Source organism: Nannospalax galili, unplaced genomic scaffold (assembly GCF_000622305.1).
Source record: "Nannospalax galili isolate Female #2095 unplaced genomic scaffold, S.galili_v1.0 scaffold970, whole genome shotgun sequence".
Taxonomy (NCBI): Eukaryota; Metazoa; Chordata; class Mammalia; order Rodentia; family Spalacidae; genus Nannospalax; species Nannospalax galili.
Window position 1 is genome coordinate 681,898 of NW_008328699.1, and position 18,871 is coordinate 700,768.

The 18,871-nt window shown below is 43.7% G+C and overlaps 1 protein-coding gene and 1 pseudogene across 1 annotated transcript in view; one reads left to right on the top strand and one right to left on the bottom strand.

The window, feature by feature from the left end:
• Positions 1-16,317, bottom strand: part of Sar1b (secretion associated Ras related GTPase 1B) — a 49,309-nt gene extending 32,992 nt beyond the window's left edge. Inside the window, exon 1 of the mRNA XM_008827942.2 lies at positions 16,180-16,317. The gene's annotated coding sequence lies outside the window, so the exon portion shown is untranslated. The remainder of the gene's footprint in view (positions 1-16,179) is intronic.
• On the top strand, positions 7,305-7,841 carry LOC103729970 (annotated as a pseudogene).
• Positions 16,318-18,871: the final 2,554 nt, after the last annotated feature.

The following is an 18,871-nucleotide window of genomic DNA, read 5'->3' on the forward strand; positions in this document are numbered from 1 at the left end:
GTTAGAGTGCCAAAAGCCCCATAAAAAAAATAAATAAATAAACAAAGAAACAAATAAAGGAGGTGGAGAGATGGCCCAGCAGTTAAGAGCACTGACTGCTCTTACAGAGGACCCAGGTTCAATTCCCAGCACCCACATGGTGGCTACGAACCATCCTAAACTCCAGTTCCAGGGGACTCCGAAGCCCTCTTCTGATTTCTGTGGCATTGCACAACACGGGTGCACTCACATACATGCGGGCAATATGTTCATACACATAAATTAAAAATAATAAATAAAAAATATTTTAAAAAGTAAAAGAAGAAGAAAGAGTACATGAGGTTATCAGAAAAAAGTGATGGGGAGATATGGGAGGAGTTGGATGGAAGGGAGCGGGCATGGATTTGATCAAAACACCTTATACGCATGTATGAAATTCTCAACAAATTATTTATTTTAAAAAAGACAGCAACACCCCAAGACCGTGTTATCCAGGGTGATAGAACCTGATCTATGGTGATGCATAAAAACCAAAATTCCCGGTATACGCCTTTAATCCCAGCACTCAGGAGGCAGAGGCAGGTGGATCTCTCTGTGAGGTCCACCTAGCAAGTTCCAGGCCAGGGGGGAGACACTGTCTTAATAAAACAAAACAAACAAACAAACAAAAACAAAAAAACTGCACAAAAACCCGTAAAACCAAAATGTCATCAAACCACAAACTATCAGGTTAGACACCATTCTTTGCCCATGGAAGGCCCAAAATGATCAAGAATTACCTTTAATCCCAGCATTTGGGAGGCAGAGGCAGGCAGATCTCTGTGAGTTCAAGGCCAGCCTGTTGATCTACATAGTAAATTCCAGGCCACTTGGGGCTACAGGGAGACCCTGTCTCAAAAAGGACAAGAAAATTGCGGTAAGAACAGGCTCCAGGACCCATCCCGAGATCTTAGGGCTCAGGACACAGAGGCAGGAGGATCACCACAAGTTTGAGACTAGGCTGGTATGTGTAGCAAGTTTTAGGCCCAGTCTAGAGACCTTGTCTCTTTATAAAAGCAGCAAAGGAGATAAATTTTGTAGCAATCTAAACTGGAATAAAACTCTCAAAACTAGTTGAGAGCCAGGCATGGAGACGTACACTTGTAATCCCAGTCTTTGGGAGGCTTGAGGCAGGAAGACTGTGAATTCAAGGCCAGCCTAATATATATGGTGAGCTGTAAGATTCTGTCTCAAAAAAAAAAAAAAAGAAGTTTTGGAAATAATTTATGTTCCATAGTACATTGAATAAATTCTATGTAGCTGTGAGATGGTTATCAAATCTTTGTTGTAGGTATGGAAGGACAGGGAGGAGAGAAAGGATTAAAGGCATGTGCTACCACGCCCAGCTAAGAGTTCAGTTCCCAGCACCCATATCAGGCAGCTCACAACCACCGGTACCTCTAGCTCTAGGGAATCCAACACCTCTGGCCTCTTTAGGCACATAGCCACACACAGTCGTACACATGTATGCGTAATCAAAAATAATCAAAATAAATCTAAAAAAGCAATCAGATGTGATGACACAACTGTAATCCCAGCAGTTGGGTTGTGGCGACAGGAGGATCAGGAGGACATCAGATGAAGCTACATGGCCTGGGTTCTATGAGACACTATTTCACAACAAAAACAAGCTCATTGAACAGAGCTTGCCTAACATGTGAAGCCCTAGGATCAATCTCCACCCCCCCTTGCTCGCTCTCTCTCTCTCTCTCTCTCTCTCTCTCTCTCTCTCTCTCTCTCCCTTGTAGTTTAGGCTGGCCTCTATGCATCTGATAACTTCGAATGCCCAGTGCCTCCCTCCACCTCCTCAGTGCTAGGGTTACCACATGTACTCCCACACTCAGCTCTTTTTTTCTCCTTTTTTCATAGCAGTTGATTCCAGGTGATAAATTTCACCTTTATCTTTCTGCATTTTTCAAATTTTAAAAAATATTTTATTTATTATGTGTATGAGTGTATTGCCTGCATGTATGTGAGTGCACCCGTGTCATGCAATGCCGCGGAGGTCAGAAGAGGGCTTTGGATTCCTCTGGAACTGGAGTTAAGGACTGTTCTTAGCCATCATGTGGGGGCTGGGAATTGAACCTCAGTCCTCTGCAAGAGCAGTCAGTCTTAACCGCTGAGCCATCTCTCCAGCCCTGCATTTTTCAAATTTTAATCGTATTACTGGATATTAAAAACAAATCTTTTAAACCACAGTAGAAAATACAGTATTTTCAATTCAGTATTTTCAATTCAATTCAGCATTTACTTAACACAGCTTGGCAAACTACTGGGGGTAATATGGAAAATAAGAGAAAGTTTCTTGAAAGAAGTACATATATACAAAATGTACTTTTAGGTCAACACAATTCATTTTCTAGATATGAACAAATAACTCTGGCCTGAAACTTCGATGAAGCCCAAAAAGCTGGAAAGGCTGTGCTATCTTTAGCATTCTTTAGACAAAGTCTGACATGCACCCTGCTTCCTTTAATCACTTCTGAAGTAGACCATCAAACTTGGCACGAATGGCTACCAAATGCAGAATCCAGAGGTGAAGGGCCAAGAGACCAATGCAGAATCATAAGTAAGAGAGAAGGGAGCAAAGGGTATCTGTGTGAGCCTCGCTGCACTGCCTATGGGACTCTCCAGGTCCTGGCAATGCCCTGTCTTTCCTTATCATCCTTCCTGCAACTACCCTGAAATGGGATCAAACCCAGGGCCTCACAGATGCTGGGCAAGCACTCTCCCCTGAGCTACAGCCTTCTTATTCTTTTAATTTTTTCTAAATTCCCCATGCTGACCCTGAACTCAGAATCCTCCTGCCTCAGTCTCTTGAGTATGTGAAAATATGGGTATATGCCATCATACCCAACTAGAATTTTGTTTTTACAGCTCAAGAATTCCATACTGACATCAATACTCAAAATTATAAATGTGCCCAGATCACAAGAATGAAAAGCATGGGTGAGGCTGCTCACACATGTAATTCTAGCGCTGGGGAAGCTGAGGCAGGAGGACTCTGAACTCAAGGCCAAACGGCTGCACTGGCAGTTCAAGGCAAGCCCAGGCTACACAATGAGAGCATGCCCCAAATCCTCCCTTCCCCTAAAAGCTATATGCCCCCTTCTATCATTATCATTCTGGGTGATACAGAAATTGAAATGTGGAGGGGCTGAAGGTATACTCAATGGCATGCACAAAGCCCCAGCTGGGTTCACCATCCAACACCAAAACCCAAAATGTAGCATAAAAAGAAACTGGAACTTAGAGAATATATGTAAATGATTAATCTTTCCAAGAAATTTTTTACTTATTTTTACATTTTATGTGTATGAGTGTATTGCCTGCATGTATGTCATGCAACGCACCCATGACATGCAATGCCCACAAAGGACAGAAGAGGGCATTGGATCCCCTGGAACTGGAGTTATGGATGGTTGTTAGCTGCCATGTGGGTGCTGGGAATCAAAAACAGGTCCTCTGCAAGAGCAGCAAATGCTCTTTTTTTTTTTTGGTCTTAGTGTGTGCCACCACACCCAGCTAAAAGTTTTTTGGGTGTTTTTTTTGGCGGGGGAGGGTCTTTTATTTTTTTCTTTCAGGCAGGATCTCCCTTAACCCCAGCTGGCCTGAAACTTGCTATGTAGACTAGGCTGGCCCTGGCCTTGAACTCACAGAAATCCGCCTGCCTCTAACAGCCAGTGCTCTTAACCCCTAAGCCATCTCTCCAGTCTGTTTCCCAACAAATTTTAAGGCATGATATTTTTTCATTGAGAATCATAATAACCTTTGCTATAGAGAATCAGACAAAACAGTAGATGTGTTGAGGTATCTTGTTATGTTTTCTGAGTTTATATTAGAACCTGCACTGAACACTGTGGGAAATTCAAAGAATGATGATAAAGATGGCTTCTCCTCTCAAAACCATAAGAGTAGGAAAATAACTACACAAATGCCATGTGACTGAGAGTCATGAAGACCCTCAGGCTGTGGTGGCTTATGGCTATGATCCTAAAATTTAAGAAACTGAAGCAGGACTGCTGTGAGTTCCAGGCCAGCCTTGGCTATATAGTAAGTATCAAGCCAACCTGGACTACAGCATGAAGGCCTGCTTCAAAATCAAAACAAAACAACAAAAAGGCTGGGTTTGGTGGTTTATGACTGTAACTTCAGGGTTTTTTTGGGAGAGGGCAGAAGTTCAACATCATTCTCAGTTCTACAGCTAATTTGAGGTCACCTTGGGCTACAAGAGATTTTTTTTTTTTTTTTCGGTCTTTTTGAGACAGGGTCTCCCTGTAGGCCTAGCTGGCCTGGAACTCACTATGAAGACTAGGCTGGCCTTGAACTCACAGAGATCAGAGATCAGCCTGCCTTTGCCTCCTGAGTGCTGAGACTAAATGCATGTGCCACCACACCCGGCTTTACAAAAGATTCTTTTTTTTTTTTTGTCTTTTTTGAGACAGGGTCTCCTTATAGCTCCAGCTGTCCTGGAACTCACTATGTAGATCAGGGTGGCCTCGAACTCACACAGATCCACCTGTCTCTGCTTCCCAAGTGTTGGGATTAAAGGCGTGCGCCACCACGCCTGGCTTAACTTATTTTATTTATTTTTCTTTATTTTATGTGTATATGCGTATTGCCTGCATGTAGGTAAGTGCACCTGTGTTGTGCAATGTCCACGAAAGTCAGAAGAGGCTGTCAGATCCCCTGGGACTGGAGTTACAGACAGTTGTTAGCTGCCATGTGGGTGCTGGGATTCGAACCCAGATCTTCTGTAAGAACAACCAGTGTTCTTAACCACTGAGCCATCTCTCCAGCCCCAAGAGATTCTTAAAACAACCAACCAACTCCAAAACAAAACTGAATAGTGTATTATCAGAAGTGGTATTACCTTATAGGATTTCAAGGTTTACACAAAGATGAAATTTAAAAACAAAATTGGGCTGGGCATGGTGGCACACCCTTTAATCCCAGCACTAGGGAGGCAGAGACAGGTGGCTCTCTGTAAGATCAAGACCAGCCTAGACTACATAATAAGTTCCAGGCCAGCAGAGGATACAGGGAGACCATGTCTCAAACAAAACAAAACAAAAAATCAAATCCCAGTGCTGCATAAATAGGGCATGATGGTGCATGCCTGGAATCTCAGCACTGGAGGTCACAGGTGGGTGCAGGGGCAGGAGAATCACCCCAAGTTTGAGGTCAGCTTGATCTACATAGTGAGCTACATGGCAGCCAGGACTACAATGTAAGACCTTGTATCAAAGAGAAGGGAGAGGAAAGGAGAGGAAAGAAGGCAGGGATAGAGGGAGGAAGGAGAGGAAAGGACAAAGGAAGGTTAGGAAGGAATTTGCTAGAAAGTTGTATTGTCCATATAGCATATAGAGGCATGAAACTGCATGTATACATCAATGTTGGAAGACAAAATTGTGTTGTTGGAGCTATGAACTGAGACTAAAAAATCAATGGACACAGCCAGGAATGGTAGTTCATGCTATGCTGCCTGTAGTTCCAACATTTGGGAGGCTGAGGCAGGAGGATCAGGGGCTCAAGGCTAGCCCAGACTACATGGAACCCTGTCTTTAAAAAAACAACCAAAGAAGCTGGAGAGATGGCTCAGTGGTTAGGAGTACTTGCTGCTCTTGCGGAGGACCAGAGTTGGTCTGCAGCACCCATGTCAGACTGCTCACAGGAGATCTGACTCCCTCTTCAGGCCTCCACAGGTACCCACAGACACGTGTGCACACACATATAGACACATAAGTAAAAATAAAATAAATCTTAAAACAATAACAACAGCCGGGCGTGGTGGCGCAAGCCTTTAGTCCTAGCACTCGGGAGGTAGAGGCAGGCGGATCTCTGTGAGTTTGAGGCCAGCCTGGTCTACATAGCAAATCTAGGCCAGCTGGGGCTACAGGGAGACCCTGTCTCAAAAAGGCCAAAAAAAAAAAAAAAAAAAAAAAAAAAAAAACCCAGTAACAACAAAAAGCTGGGTGTGATACAATCCTAAGACTTGGGAAGGAAGTAAGGCAAAATGATTAGGAATTCAAGGTCATCCTCAGTTACTGAGCAAGTTTGAGGAAACAAAGAAACAAAGAGAACAAAATAAAGGGTGCTAATTAATGAAGAGAAGCAAGAACAGCAAACCACATGTTAAACAGGCATTTAGACTGTGCGTCCCACCTACAGCCCACAGACAGAAGAAACAATGCTAAATTATTCATTTGGAATTTTTTTTGGCCAAGGGTGGGGTAGGTATTGAGACAGGATCTTACATATTCTATGGTGGCCTCAAACTTGTAATCCTCCTGCCTCAGCCTCCTGAATGCTGAAATCACAGGCACAGGCCACCATAGCTCATTACAGTCAATTCAATAGTAAAACAAAGGAAAGCAAAAAAACCCAGAAGCTACCATTTAATAACACTTTATAAATATTATGGTCTAAGCAGGCCTTTAGTCCCAACACTCGGGAGGCAGAGGCAGGCGGATCTCTGTGAGTTCAAGGCCAGCCTGGTCTTACACAGCGAGTTCCAAGCCAGCTGGGGCTACAGGAAGACATTGTCTCAAAAAGATCAAAATAAATAGATAGATGATAGATAGATAGATAGATAGATAGATAGATAGATAGATAGATAGATAGATAGATAAATAAATGTTATGGTCTAGAAGTTAAGACCAGGAACTCTGGAGCCAAGACTTAACCACTCACAGTCCACCTTGGGCAACTGACTTTACTTTCCTCACTTATAAAATGGGGTAACAGCAGCTACCTGAGCTGGTTGCTGTAAAGATTAAATAAGCTAACATGCACCGCGTACTTAGTATGTGGCAGAGTGAAGCGTTCAACATGCCACCTGCTGGTGTCAGTTCTTACATTACACAGCTCACAGTAATAGGCACTTTATCTATCACCTATCTATCTACCTATTTCTCTATCATCTATCTATTTCACCACTAAACACTCAACAATCCTTTAAATACATGAATGTTCCCATTTTTACAGAGGAAACTACTTATACTAACGAAGCTTCAACTATTAGTGAGTTTCAAACCTACACCTTTCTGACTTCCATGCCCATGCCCTTTCCCTCACACTCAAGAAAGCTTTACAACAAGGCGAGGCCTGGCAGTGCATGCCTGTAACCCCAGCACTAGGGAGGCTGAAGCAGAAGAACCTCAATTCAAACCCAGTTTGGGTTACTCACCCAGTTCCAAGTCAGCCTCAGATATACAGAGAGGCTCTACCTCAAAAAACCAAAAACTAGCCCTTCTGTGACCATCGCTGAAGGAGCTCCTGCCAAAATGAAGTTCAATCCCTTTGTGGCTTCTGACTGAAGAATGAACCGGAAAAGGCGCTTCAATGCACCTTCTCACATTCAGAGGAAGATTATGTCCTCCCCTCTTTCCAAAGACCTACATATGACTTACATGCAACTGTCATCTTACATACAACTGTCATGCTACTTAGGAGGCTAAGGCAAGAAGATCTCAAGGGCTGAGACAGAAGTACAGTGTTAGGTCTAAGCCCATTCGAAAGGATGATGAAGCTCAGGTTGTACGAGGGCACCGCAGCAGACCGGCAAAGTGGTCCAGGTTTACAGGAAGAAATACGTCATCTCCACTGAGCAGGTGCAGCGGGAAAATGGCACAACTGTCTGCGTGGGCAGTCACCCCAGCAAGGTGGTTATCGCCAGGCTAAAGCTGGACAAAGACCGCAAAAAGATCCTGGGATGGAAAGCCAAATCTCGCCAAGTAGGAAAGGAAAAGGGCAAATACAAGGAAGAGACCATCGAGAAGACGCAAGACTGGAGTCTTACATACCGCTGTCATGCTACTTAGGAGGCTAAGGCAAGAAGATCTCAAGTTCAAGGTCTGCCTGAGCATACTGAGTAAGGTTCAAAACCAGTTTAGACAACTTAGTGGGACCCTGTCTCAAAAGCTGCAAAAGAGGGCTGCACCTGCAGCTTAGTGGTAGAGGGCTTGACTAGCATGCATGAGGTCCTGGATTCAATCCCCATTATAAGTAGATAAATAAGCAAGCCATTTGTTTAATCATTAAGTACATTCCCCCCTGCAGTGCTCAGGATCAAATCCAGGGCTTTAGGCATGCTAGGCAAGTACTTTATTACTGAACTACATGACAATCTTTTTAAAAACTTATTTATTTGCTTTTATTTTATGTGTATGAGTATTTTGTCTGCACATACGTAAGTACACCCATGTCCTACAATGTCCATAAAGGCCAGAAGAGGGCATTGGATCCCCTGGAACTGGAGTTATAGACAGTTGTTAGCACTAGGTGGGTGCTGGGAACTGAACCTGGGTCCTTTGGAAGAACAGCCAGTGCTCTTAACGGCTGAGCCATCTCTCCAGTCCCATGACAATCACCCCCCTTTTTAATCAATCTGGCTCAAGATGTTTAATTCCTTCTTCTCCTTCACATTCCACATTCAGCTGACCACAATCCTATGTTTGGTTCTCACAGAAACTGCTTGTTAAGAACCTTATGTTGGTAAGGGCAATGGAACATGCCTGTAGTCCCAGCTACTAGATGCTGAGGCAGGAGTGTTTGAGTCCAACCATCCAGCCTAGCCTGGGCAAGCTCTGAATCAAAAAAAAAAAAAAAAAAAAGCCACATTCCTATAAACTATCATCTCAAAAGTTGTCTCCACCCATCTTGTATATCACCTCCAGAGCAGCTTTACCAAAACACCATCTCAGAACTGACTAGTTAGGCCAGGTATGATGGCACATGCCTTTACTCCCAGCATTTGGGAGGCAGAGGCAGGCAGATCTCTATGACACCAGCCTGGTCTATATAGCAAGTTCCAGGCCAGCTGGGGCTACAGGGAAACCCTGTCTCAAAAAGACAAAAAAAAAAAAAACAAAAAAAAAAACCTGACTTGCTGCAGTCAGGGTGACCACAGTCTCGGACAGTCTCAGCTTCTATTTGTTACCTTGCTGTACATTTGTCAGTGTTTCTTTTCACTCAAAAGGGTCATGATACAGTTGATAAAATATTTGGCCACTCTACACATCCCGTATGGGGACTGAAAAGCTACCAGAAGTTTCTGAGCCAAGAAATAATTCAAACTCATAGTCTAGTATTTCAGAATTTTCACTACCAACCTCTTAGCTACCTTTCCAAGCTTAACACATCTTCCTCCCTATGTGTAGCTTTCCCAGGGTCAAAGTAAACTGCTTGCTGTTCACTGTGGGTGACCCACACTTTGCTACCAGAGTATCTCAGTCTGAAGTCTTCCTGCCTCCCACATCAGTTATGAGTACGTTCATATTTGAGATGGTCTTTTAGGGACCAATAGGGTGGACCAACGGAATGCAAGATGGCCAGAAAAACTGTAAGAGTCAGTGGCAAAAGTGAAATCGTGTCAAATACAGCTGCAGGGGTCCATAGCTGGCATCATCCACACAGGAGCCCACTGTTGACAGCTTGAGGATCAGAGTAGAGCCATGATATATGAGGACCTGCGCCCACTATTTAATGCAGGAGAAATCCTAGCTATGATTCATAAACAGTGACCTTAAATAAGTTACAAGTTTCTTCTGAAATCTCTCTCAGCATGTGGAGATCAGATAAGCCAAAATGCACAAAGAAGGTCAGGGAGATGGATCAGCAGGTAAAAAGAGCTAGCTATGCAAGCCTGACATCCAAGTTTAATCCCCAGAACTTGTGTAAAAAGCCAGATGTAATTCCAACACTCCTATGGCGAGATGGGAGGAAAACTGCTGGAAGTTTGGGGGCCACCTAGCCTGCAATGCAGAGCACAGCAGCAGGAACAGGAGACCCTACCTCAACAAGGTGGGAAGTGAGAACTGAAGTTGCCCTTACACCTCTACATGTACGCACGCACCTAACAAGCACAAAATGCACCAAGTTAAGCTATTATTATTACTGAGACATGAATGAAACACAGAGGTTAGTAGGTAGAGAGACAATTTGAATAGTTTGAATTGGATATGGTGATGCATGCCTGTAATTCCACTGAAATCCCAGAACTGGGGAGGCAGAGGTAGGAGGATCAAGAGCCCCAGGCCAGCCTGGGCTACACAGCAGAGATCAACTCTAAATAAGTAAGTTTGAAAATATGATGGGAGAAATAAGATTTTCTTCTCCAGGAAGGGGGAGGCTTTGGAATAAACATAAACTGAAAGGAACTACCTCTGGATAGAGAGAAGTTAAAGATAAGAAAGGGGAAACTAACCAAAAGAAGGAACGAAGTCAAAAAGGAGCTTGAACTGGAAGCACCTCTTCCTTTATGAATAGACAGAAGGAGGGCCAGCAAATCTGTGGAGTTGGCAGGAGTCTGACTCCAAAGGTGAAGAAGGATAGGGCCTGGTGGCACAAGCTTGTGATCTCAGAATTTAAGAAGTTGAGGCAGAAGACTGAATTCAAAGATAGCTTGGGCTACATAGTGAGATCTTGTCTCAAAAACATGGACACAGGGAGATGGGGAAAATTTTGAGACAAGTTAAATGATTGCTAAGGAGGCTGGGGCAATAGTTCAGTGGTAGAGTGCTTGCCAAGAACATAGTTTGGAATTCCAAAACTAAACTAAAAAAAAAAAAAAAATTGCTAGAGATCTAAGGGCTCAGTTAGAACTGAAAAAAACAAAACATCTGCCAGGTGCAGTGGCACATGTCTGTAGTCCCAGCACTTGGGAGGCAGAGGCTGGCAGATCTCTGAGTTCAAGGCCATCTTGTTCTACATAGCAAGTTCCAGGCCAGCTGGGGCTACAGGGAGACTCTGTCTCAAAAAGACCAAAAAAAAAAAAAAGAAAGAAAAAGAAAACATTTAGAGCCAGATTAATCAGGACTGATTTTTAACCCTCAACCTACCCCCATTCCCACCAACAGTACTGGGCTTTAGAAAAACATGGCATAGTAGGTAGTGCACACCCTTAATCCCAGAGCACAAGGGGCAAACACAGGTGGATCTCTATGAGTTCAAGGCCAGCCTGGTCTAGTAGTGAGCGCTGGGCCAGCTAGGGCTACAGGGAGACCCTGTCTCAAAAAAAAACAAAAAACAAAAACAGAAGAAGAAAAAAAGAAGAGAAAGAAAAGAACATATGGAGTGACTGGAGATTAGGGACGGGTTTAGAAAACAAGAGAAGGGCCTGAGTTTGATCCCAACACTAGGAGGAGAAAAAAAAAAAAGGGCAGGAGGAAGAAGATTTGAAGATTTTAGTGAAGAGTCTGATCCTAGGTAAAGGGGACCTAGGGTAAAGGTAGGTGGTGAGCAGAGGCAAGGCTTCTCACAGAACAGGAGAGCAGTATATCAGTTAGAACACGAGTGTTGCAGTAAAAGGGGAGGGAGGCAAAAGGTGGGCAAGCAGCGGGCCAGCGTGACGGGGAGTTCAGGGTTCAAAGACGTTCAAGTCTGGGTGGTAGCATGCTCCAAAGTCTGGCACTGGCCTGGACAGATAAAGAGAAATCAAGGTGAAAGGTTCAGGAAGCCAGGCTAGAAGGTGCATTGTCCACAGTGACAGGCTGTCAAGTCATCTAGAAAAGTAGAGGGCGTTGCTATACAAAGTAAGACTGAATGAAGAGGCAAAGTCTTCACTGGAAATAAAGGTGGTTGGGAGAGCTATAAGAAATGGTGGAGGGTGGGTCAGGGGGCCTTGAAGGAGAAAGGGATCCACATAAAGGTGGTGCCAGTTTGCTGTTACTAAGTTTACACCAAAAAATAATCTAATTACACAAGAAACTCTACTTCAAAAAAGAAGATATTTATATTTCTAAAGTTATTTATGATTTTTAAGAACCTTAAAACAAGCTAGGAATTATTAACATAGAATTAGCTATTTGTTTTTTAAAATAGAAGTAAAAATAAAAATACCCAACTAAGAATAAAGTTACTAAGCTACAAACAGATACCTGAGCCCTGACAACAGGTTACACAACGCTATGAACACATCATTGAGACATGTGAAGAGCAAAGGTCACCAACAAGGAAACACAGCACGTCAGCAGGTTTATTTACTGCATGAACAGCAAAGAGAAAAGGACCTGGGCAGATTAAAAACTGATCTACTCAAGTAACATGAAAATCAGTACAAAGGATGGAACGAACAGCACTTCTCAGGTTACAAATAACTTCTCAAAATTTGTTCCATTGAACTTGTATGGACAACTCTCTAAATGAAATGCCCACTGCAGGCAAATCCTTAAAGTGGTGTCAGAATGAGGGAGGAGAGTGGGGAGTGACTGCTGATGGGTGCTGGGTTGCTTTCAGAGGTGATGAAAATGTTCTGGAATTGGATAGTGGTGATGGTTGCATAACACTGTAACCACCCTGAAAACACTGAGCACTTGAAAAGGGTAAATGTTATGGTATGTCAACTACAGTTCAACAAAGCTGTCATTAAGAACAAAACCAAATTTTAAAAAAACCTAAATGAACATTTAGTATATACAACTCATTTGAGTAATTAAGCAGAATAATTTATGATTAAGGGTTTTTTTCCTTTGTTTTTATTTTCAAAAAAATTTTGGTTCTTTGAGACAGGGTCTCACTGTGTAGCCTGACTGGCCTAGAACTCACAGAGATGTCCCTGCTTCAGCATCCTGAGTGGTGGGATGAAAAGTATGTGCCAACATGCCCAGCCTTGTTTTTTTTGTTGTTTTGGTTTCTTTAAATGTTTTATTTATTATTTTAATTTTATGTGTATGCATGTATTGCCTGCATATAGGTAAGTGCACCCGTGTGGTGCAATGCCTGCGGAGGACAGAGAGGCTGTTGGATCCCCTGGAACTGGCGTTATGGACAGCTGTTAGCTGTCATGTGGGTGCTGGGATTCCAACCTGGGTCTTCTGCAAGAATAACCAGTGTTCTTAACCACTGAGCCATCTCTCTAGGCCCCAGTCTTGTTTTTTACATTTATTTATTTTTATTTTTTAAGAGAGGGTCTCAGGCTGGGCGTGGTGGTGCACGCCTTTAATCCCAGTACTTGGGAGGCAGAAGCAGGCCGATCTTTGTGAGTTCAAGGCCAGCCTGGTCTACATGGCGAGTTCTAGGCCAGTTGGGGCTACAGGGAAACCCTGTCTCAAAAAGACCAAAAAATAAAATAAAGTAATATTTTGTAAAAAAATTAAAAACAGGAAAAAAAGAAATTTCATAGGCTGGAGACATGCCTCAGCAGTTAAGAGCAATTTGCTGCTCTTGCAGAATACCCAAGTTTAGTTCCCAGTACCCATGTGGCAGCTCACAGCTGCCTGTAACTCAGCTCCAGGGGATCACATGCCCTCTCCTGGCCTCCATGGGCACCTGGCACATACTTACATGTAGGTATAACACTCATACACATTTAAAAAAAGATGTGCCAGTTTATAACTAAAGAATGCATGAATTCTGTAAGATTGGTATGCTACCTGTAAGCTAATTTACCACTAGAAATACAAAAAAGGCAGGGCTGGGGATGAAACTCAGTCAGTGCAGTGCTTGCCTAGCACACATATTTGATCCCCAACATCATATAAACCAGGTGTGACAGCCATGCCTGTAATCTCAGCACTTGAGAGGTAGAGACAGGATTTGAAGTTCAAGGTCATCCAGCTACATATGGAGTTCAAGGCTAGCCTGAGCTACTAGGTAAAACTATGTTTGACCATGTTTTCTGTATTAAATGTTTCAAGATCGTACTTCTTTATACATTTTCAATCCTAAAATAATCTTCAAAGATATGACACTATGGTGCAATACCTTACTCCCCTCCCAAATCCTTAATGTACAGCAATTATGAGTGAACTAAACCTTTTGATTCATGTAGCAAATATATAATATATATGTATATATATATGAATTTCCTCTAGAGGAAAATAACTCAACTGAAAGGTTAAAACCACAACAAATGTAGCTTTAAGAGAAGCGGAGCTGGAGAGATGGCTCAGTAGTTAAGAGCACTGGCTGCTCTTGCAGAGGACCTGGGTTTGGATCCCAGCACCCACATGAAGTTACCATCTGTAACTTCAGTTCCAAGGGCTCTGACGCCCTCTTCTGGCCTTTGCAAGCATTGCATGCATGTGGTAAGCTTACATGCATGTATGCAAAACACTCATACACATATAATAAAAATAAATCTTAAAAAGGAGAAAAGGAAAAACAAAATTTCTATCTAAAAGTTAGTAGAAAAAGAAAGAGAAGAAAAAAGACGAGTTAGGTGTGGTATCACGTGCTCGTAATCCCACCATTTGGAAGGCTGATGTGGAAGGATCTCAAATTGAGGCTAGCCTGGGCTACACAGCAAGCTGTCTCAACGAAAAGGTTATAAGTCTGAGTACTAAATTTGGACTTGCAACTAGTACACTAGGAAAACTCCAATCAACATATTTGATAACAAATTCAATCCTTAAAACATTAATAGAGGGCCAGTGAGGTGGCTCATTGGGTAAAGGGGATGCCACCAAGCCTGGCAACCTGAGTTTGATCCCCAAAAGCCACATAGTAGAAGAAGAGAATCCACTCCCAAAAGTTGTTCTCTGACCTCCACACAAACTCCATGCTATGAGTATACACACACACACACACACACACACACACAATAAATAAGTAAATAAATAAAAATAAAAACTTTAAATCATCAAAGTTGTTCTAAAAACTAAAATGACAAAAGAAACCTGTCAACACTGATTTAAAAATAACTTGCTTAGTAATATAAAATAAACGAGTTTCGGTCAACTGTGTACTTAAGAGAGGGGTGTGGAGAAATGATGAATCATTACTATAGAATCTAGTTTGCAAGCTGGGAATGAGGTGGCAGTGATTTCCATTTCTGATAGACTAATCCTAGGTGTCAAGTCTCACTTGAGTTTCTACTTCAACACAATAGCGCAAGGAAAAAAAAGCTAAAATACACTTCCTTTAAATTGCCAGTTTTCAAAATTACAATGCAAAGACACCTTCCCTTTCTGTACACTTCCAAATGCTCATGAAGTATCTTAACACTTAGGAAAAAAAAATTTTTTTCTCCATATAGGATCTTGAATATGTTACGGAGGCTCAAATGGTACTTCTGCCTTCTTGAGTAGGTGGAATTATGGGGCCAGGGTGCCTGGCTACCTTAAAATTTTTTAAAGGTCAAAATATTTTGGTCAGGCAGGCATGGTGGCACAGGTCTTTAGCCCCAACACTGGGGACAAAGGCAGGTGTATTTCTGTGTGATCCAGGCCAGTCTGGTTTACATACCAAGTTATTGGCCAGATGGGACTATAGGGAGAGCATGTCCCATACACACACATATATGTATAGGTCAAAAACATAAATCTCCTGAAAGGTAAATGGTAGACACACGTTGGTGTGCTTTACTGACTTAATTACTGAGAAATTGCAAATCTTCCCTTATTCATCATCTGTAAAACAGAGATGACACTGCTGTCTTCCATAGCGGACTGTTGCGGTTACAGGTAGCACCTTATACCCAGTGTAGATAAATGTCCCTTTCATTAGCTTCAGTGACACAGTCTTAATATTCTAACACCGAACATAGATTTTCTTCAGAGTGAGGCAATTGGCAGCATGGAGCTTGATAAAAGAACAAGTAGCTACCCAACAACAGGTTTCATTTTTTTCAAATTAAAAGGATTTTTCACCCTTTGGCCTAAATGTACCTAATACCTTAAACTCCTGACGCTTTTGGTTCTTTCGACTAATGAAGTCAGACTTCAGCTGTTTTAAAACACACTTTTACCTTGTTGGAAAACCCTGACTTTGCAAATCGTCAGCTTTCACTTGCGTATCTTTTCCCCCACTCAATCCCGGCTTGAGCAGGACAACAAGCTTACCACCCTCGGTAGGGGCGCCCGGGCGGCCGGCACAGGGACGGGGACCGTGCTGCGCCCCAACCTCCCAGCTGTCAATCCCCGCAACCTTCCCCTTCCCAGGCGGGGAAACTGAGTCCCCGGGGAAGGCAGCGGCTGATGCGCGGTCTTGTCGCTCTTTCCGCAAATATCTCTGTGAGAGCACTCACTGTCCTCCCCCGCGGGAACGGACGGGACCTTGCTGTCCCCCGCACTTCCCGGTGCTCCGGCAAAAACAGACGTCCCTTTTCGGAGGGCTCCCGGCAGGGCTCCGGACAGGACTCCGGCGGGTTTGCGGTCCACAGAGCGCGCCCTCCCGGGCGGACACCCCGCGTCCCTGCCTGAAGAAGAGACTGCCACTCACCCGCGACTCGGAAGAACGCAACTCCCTGCTCCGCGTCAGCCCTGCACGCTCCGAGCCCGCACCGCAAAGCGCGATGGCTGCAGTGGCCCCCAGCTCCCGTCAGCAACTTCCGGGTCGAGGGTGCCTCACTTGTGACAGTCCGCAGATCCCAGTCCCGCTCGTGCTCAGTTCCGTCTCCCCGCGGTCCCACCTCCAAGTCTCTCCTCACACCAACCTCGGGAGGCTAAGGAGCCCTCGGGGACTTGAGAAAATTATCCTTGGCATTCGCTTCTTTCCTTTCTACAACAGAACTGCATCCCCAACCCTTTTAATTATTTTTGAGATAGGATTTCACAAAGTTGCTCAGGCAGGCCTTGAACTTGCAGCCTTCCTGCCTCAGCCCCCTGAGAAGCTGGGATTACAGTTGGCTACTACCATACTGGGCTTGCCGTCCTCCCTGTCTACTTTCTCCCTCCTTTTTCAGAAAATTGAACCTAAGGCTTTGCACATGCTTGCTAACTTGTCCAGGCTGGCCTTGAACTCACAATGTAGACCAGGTAAACCAGAATTTCCCATCCTTCTGCCTCAGCCTCCTGAGTAACTGAGATTACAACCCTGCAGCACCAGAGCGAACTTGGCATCAGTCACTTAAAAATACAACCTTTAAACCACCCTTCCTTAAGGAGCCATACTCACACTTGGGTTTTCTTCCTGTAATTCTTTGAAGCCCACACCAATGCTCTTGAGTAAATCTGGCCTTCCTCTGAGAGTATCTTTCTCTTAACCTTCATGCTTAAGCCTAAATTAAAATATTGTTTTATTTTATGTGTATGAGTGTATTGCCTGCATGCATGTAGGTGCACCCATGTTGCATAGGGCCCTTGGAGGTCAGAAGAAGGTGTTGGATCCTGGAACTGGAGTAATGGACAGTCATCAGCTGTCATGTGGGTGTTGGGAATCTAACCAGGGTCCTCTGCAAGAGCAGCTAGTGCTCTTAACCTCTGAGTCATCTCTCCAGCCCCTAAAAGATCTTTAGTAACCATCCCCAAATATATTTAGGAGGCTGACTGGAGATATAGCTCAGTGTGTTATAGAAAGCTTCCTTGCCCTAGTTTCAATCTCCAGACCCACAAAAAAGGGGAGGTATTCCAGGCTGGTCTGTAACAATCCTTCTGCTTCACTCTCCTAAGTGCTGGGATTACAGGCATGAACTACCATGCCCAGCTTTCAAAACTAAATGTTTAAATACACATTTTTGAAACTCAGCAGTGATTTCCACGATTTAAGTATGTGCCACATAATACATTGTATTCTGAGTATTCAGTTTTAAACAAGTTTGTTTTGACTCCAGTGTTCTTTGCTAATGGATTAATGTAGCCTTCTTCAAATATTTTTAAAGCAGGAATACATGAATGCTTTCAATGTGTAATAGAGAGCGTGAGGCATAGAGAAATGCTACATACTGATGGTTGAATTAGAAGTCCTTTATTAGCTGGTGGTCAGAGATAGGGCTAACGCCCAAAAGAACTCTCAACCCCAAGGGGAGGCAGAGTGGGGTTTATTAAGCCTAAAACCACAATTGCATCATCCCAGAGATGGAGCCAATAACCATAGTTACATTAGATCACCATAGTTACACCAGACCAGGGGCAGGTCAGTTAACAAAGAAGTTTTCTTTTTTTAATATTTTATTTATTTTTATTTATGCGTATGAGTGTATTGCCTACATGTGTGTAAGGGAATCCATGGCATGCAAAGCCTGAGGAGTTCAGAAGAGGGTGTCGAATCCCCTGGAACTGGAATCATGAGTTACAGATGGTTGTCAGCCACCATGTGGGTGCTGAGAATCAAACCCAGGTACTCTGAAAGAACAGCCAGTGCTCTTAACCACTGAGCCATCTCTCCAGCCACCAACAAAGAAATTTTCAGCTAACAAAAAGTTTTGAGTAGGAAAAACAAGTTTCTTAGAATTGCACAAACAATGGGCTCCATGGAGATGCTGGGAGAGGGCCTGCTACCTGGCTATTTGTAAATTTCCCAGTATAGTAGAAACAATGTACCCCCTGAAACTATAGGGAACACTAGGCAGAAACACAGCGTGAAGCAAAAATGTCAGCTAGAGCTGGGCATGCTGGCATACACCTTTAATCCCAGCACTTGGGAGGCAGAGGCAAGTGGATGTCTATGAGTTCAAGGCCAGCCTGGTCTATATAGTGAGTTCCAGGCCAGCTGGGGCTACAGGGAAACCCTGTCTCAAAAAGGCAAAGAAAAAAGAAAAAGAATGTCAGCTAGAACAAAATGAAGTCAGCTTTACCATTTCGGATGAAAGTGTGGATAGGGAGTGCTTCCCAAACTGCTTTCAGACCTGGGCGTCTAGATGAAAGGTCCAGAAAAGGTGTTTGAGGATAGAGACAGATATATTGGCTGAATTCCCAAGAACTTTTATTTCTGGCTTTGCTGGCTAGGCCCCCTTTCTGCTCCAGGATCAGCAAGGTCTCACTCTGTGTGCTCTCTCTTCACACTTGCTGCTCCCTCCACCAGAGGCTCTTCTCCATCTCTGCTCCCTCCACCAGAGGCTCTTCTCCATCTCTGCTCCCTCCACCAGACGCTCTTCTCCATCTCTGCTCCCTCCACCAGAGGCTCTTCTCCATCTCTGCTTTTCATCCAGCTAAGACCCTCTCTTCAGGTCTCAGCTCAGATAGCACCTGTTGAG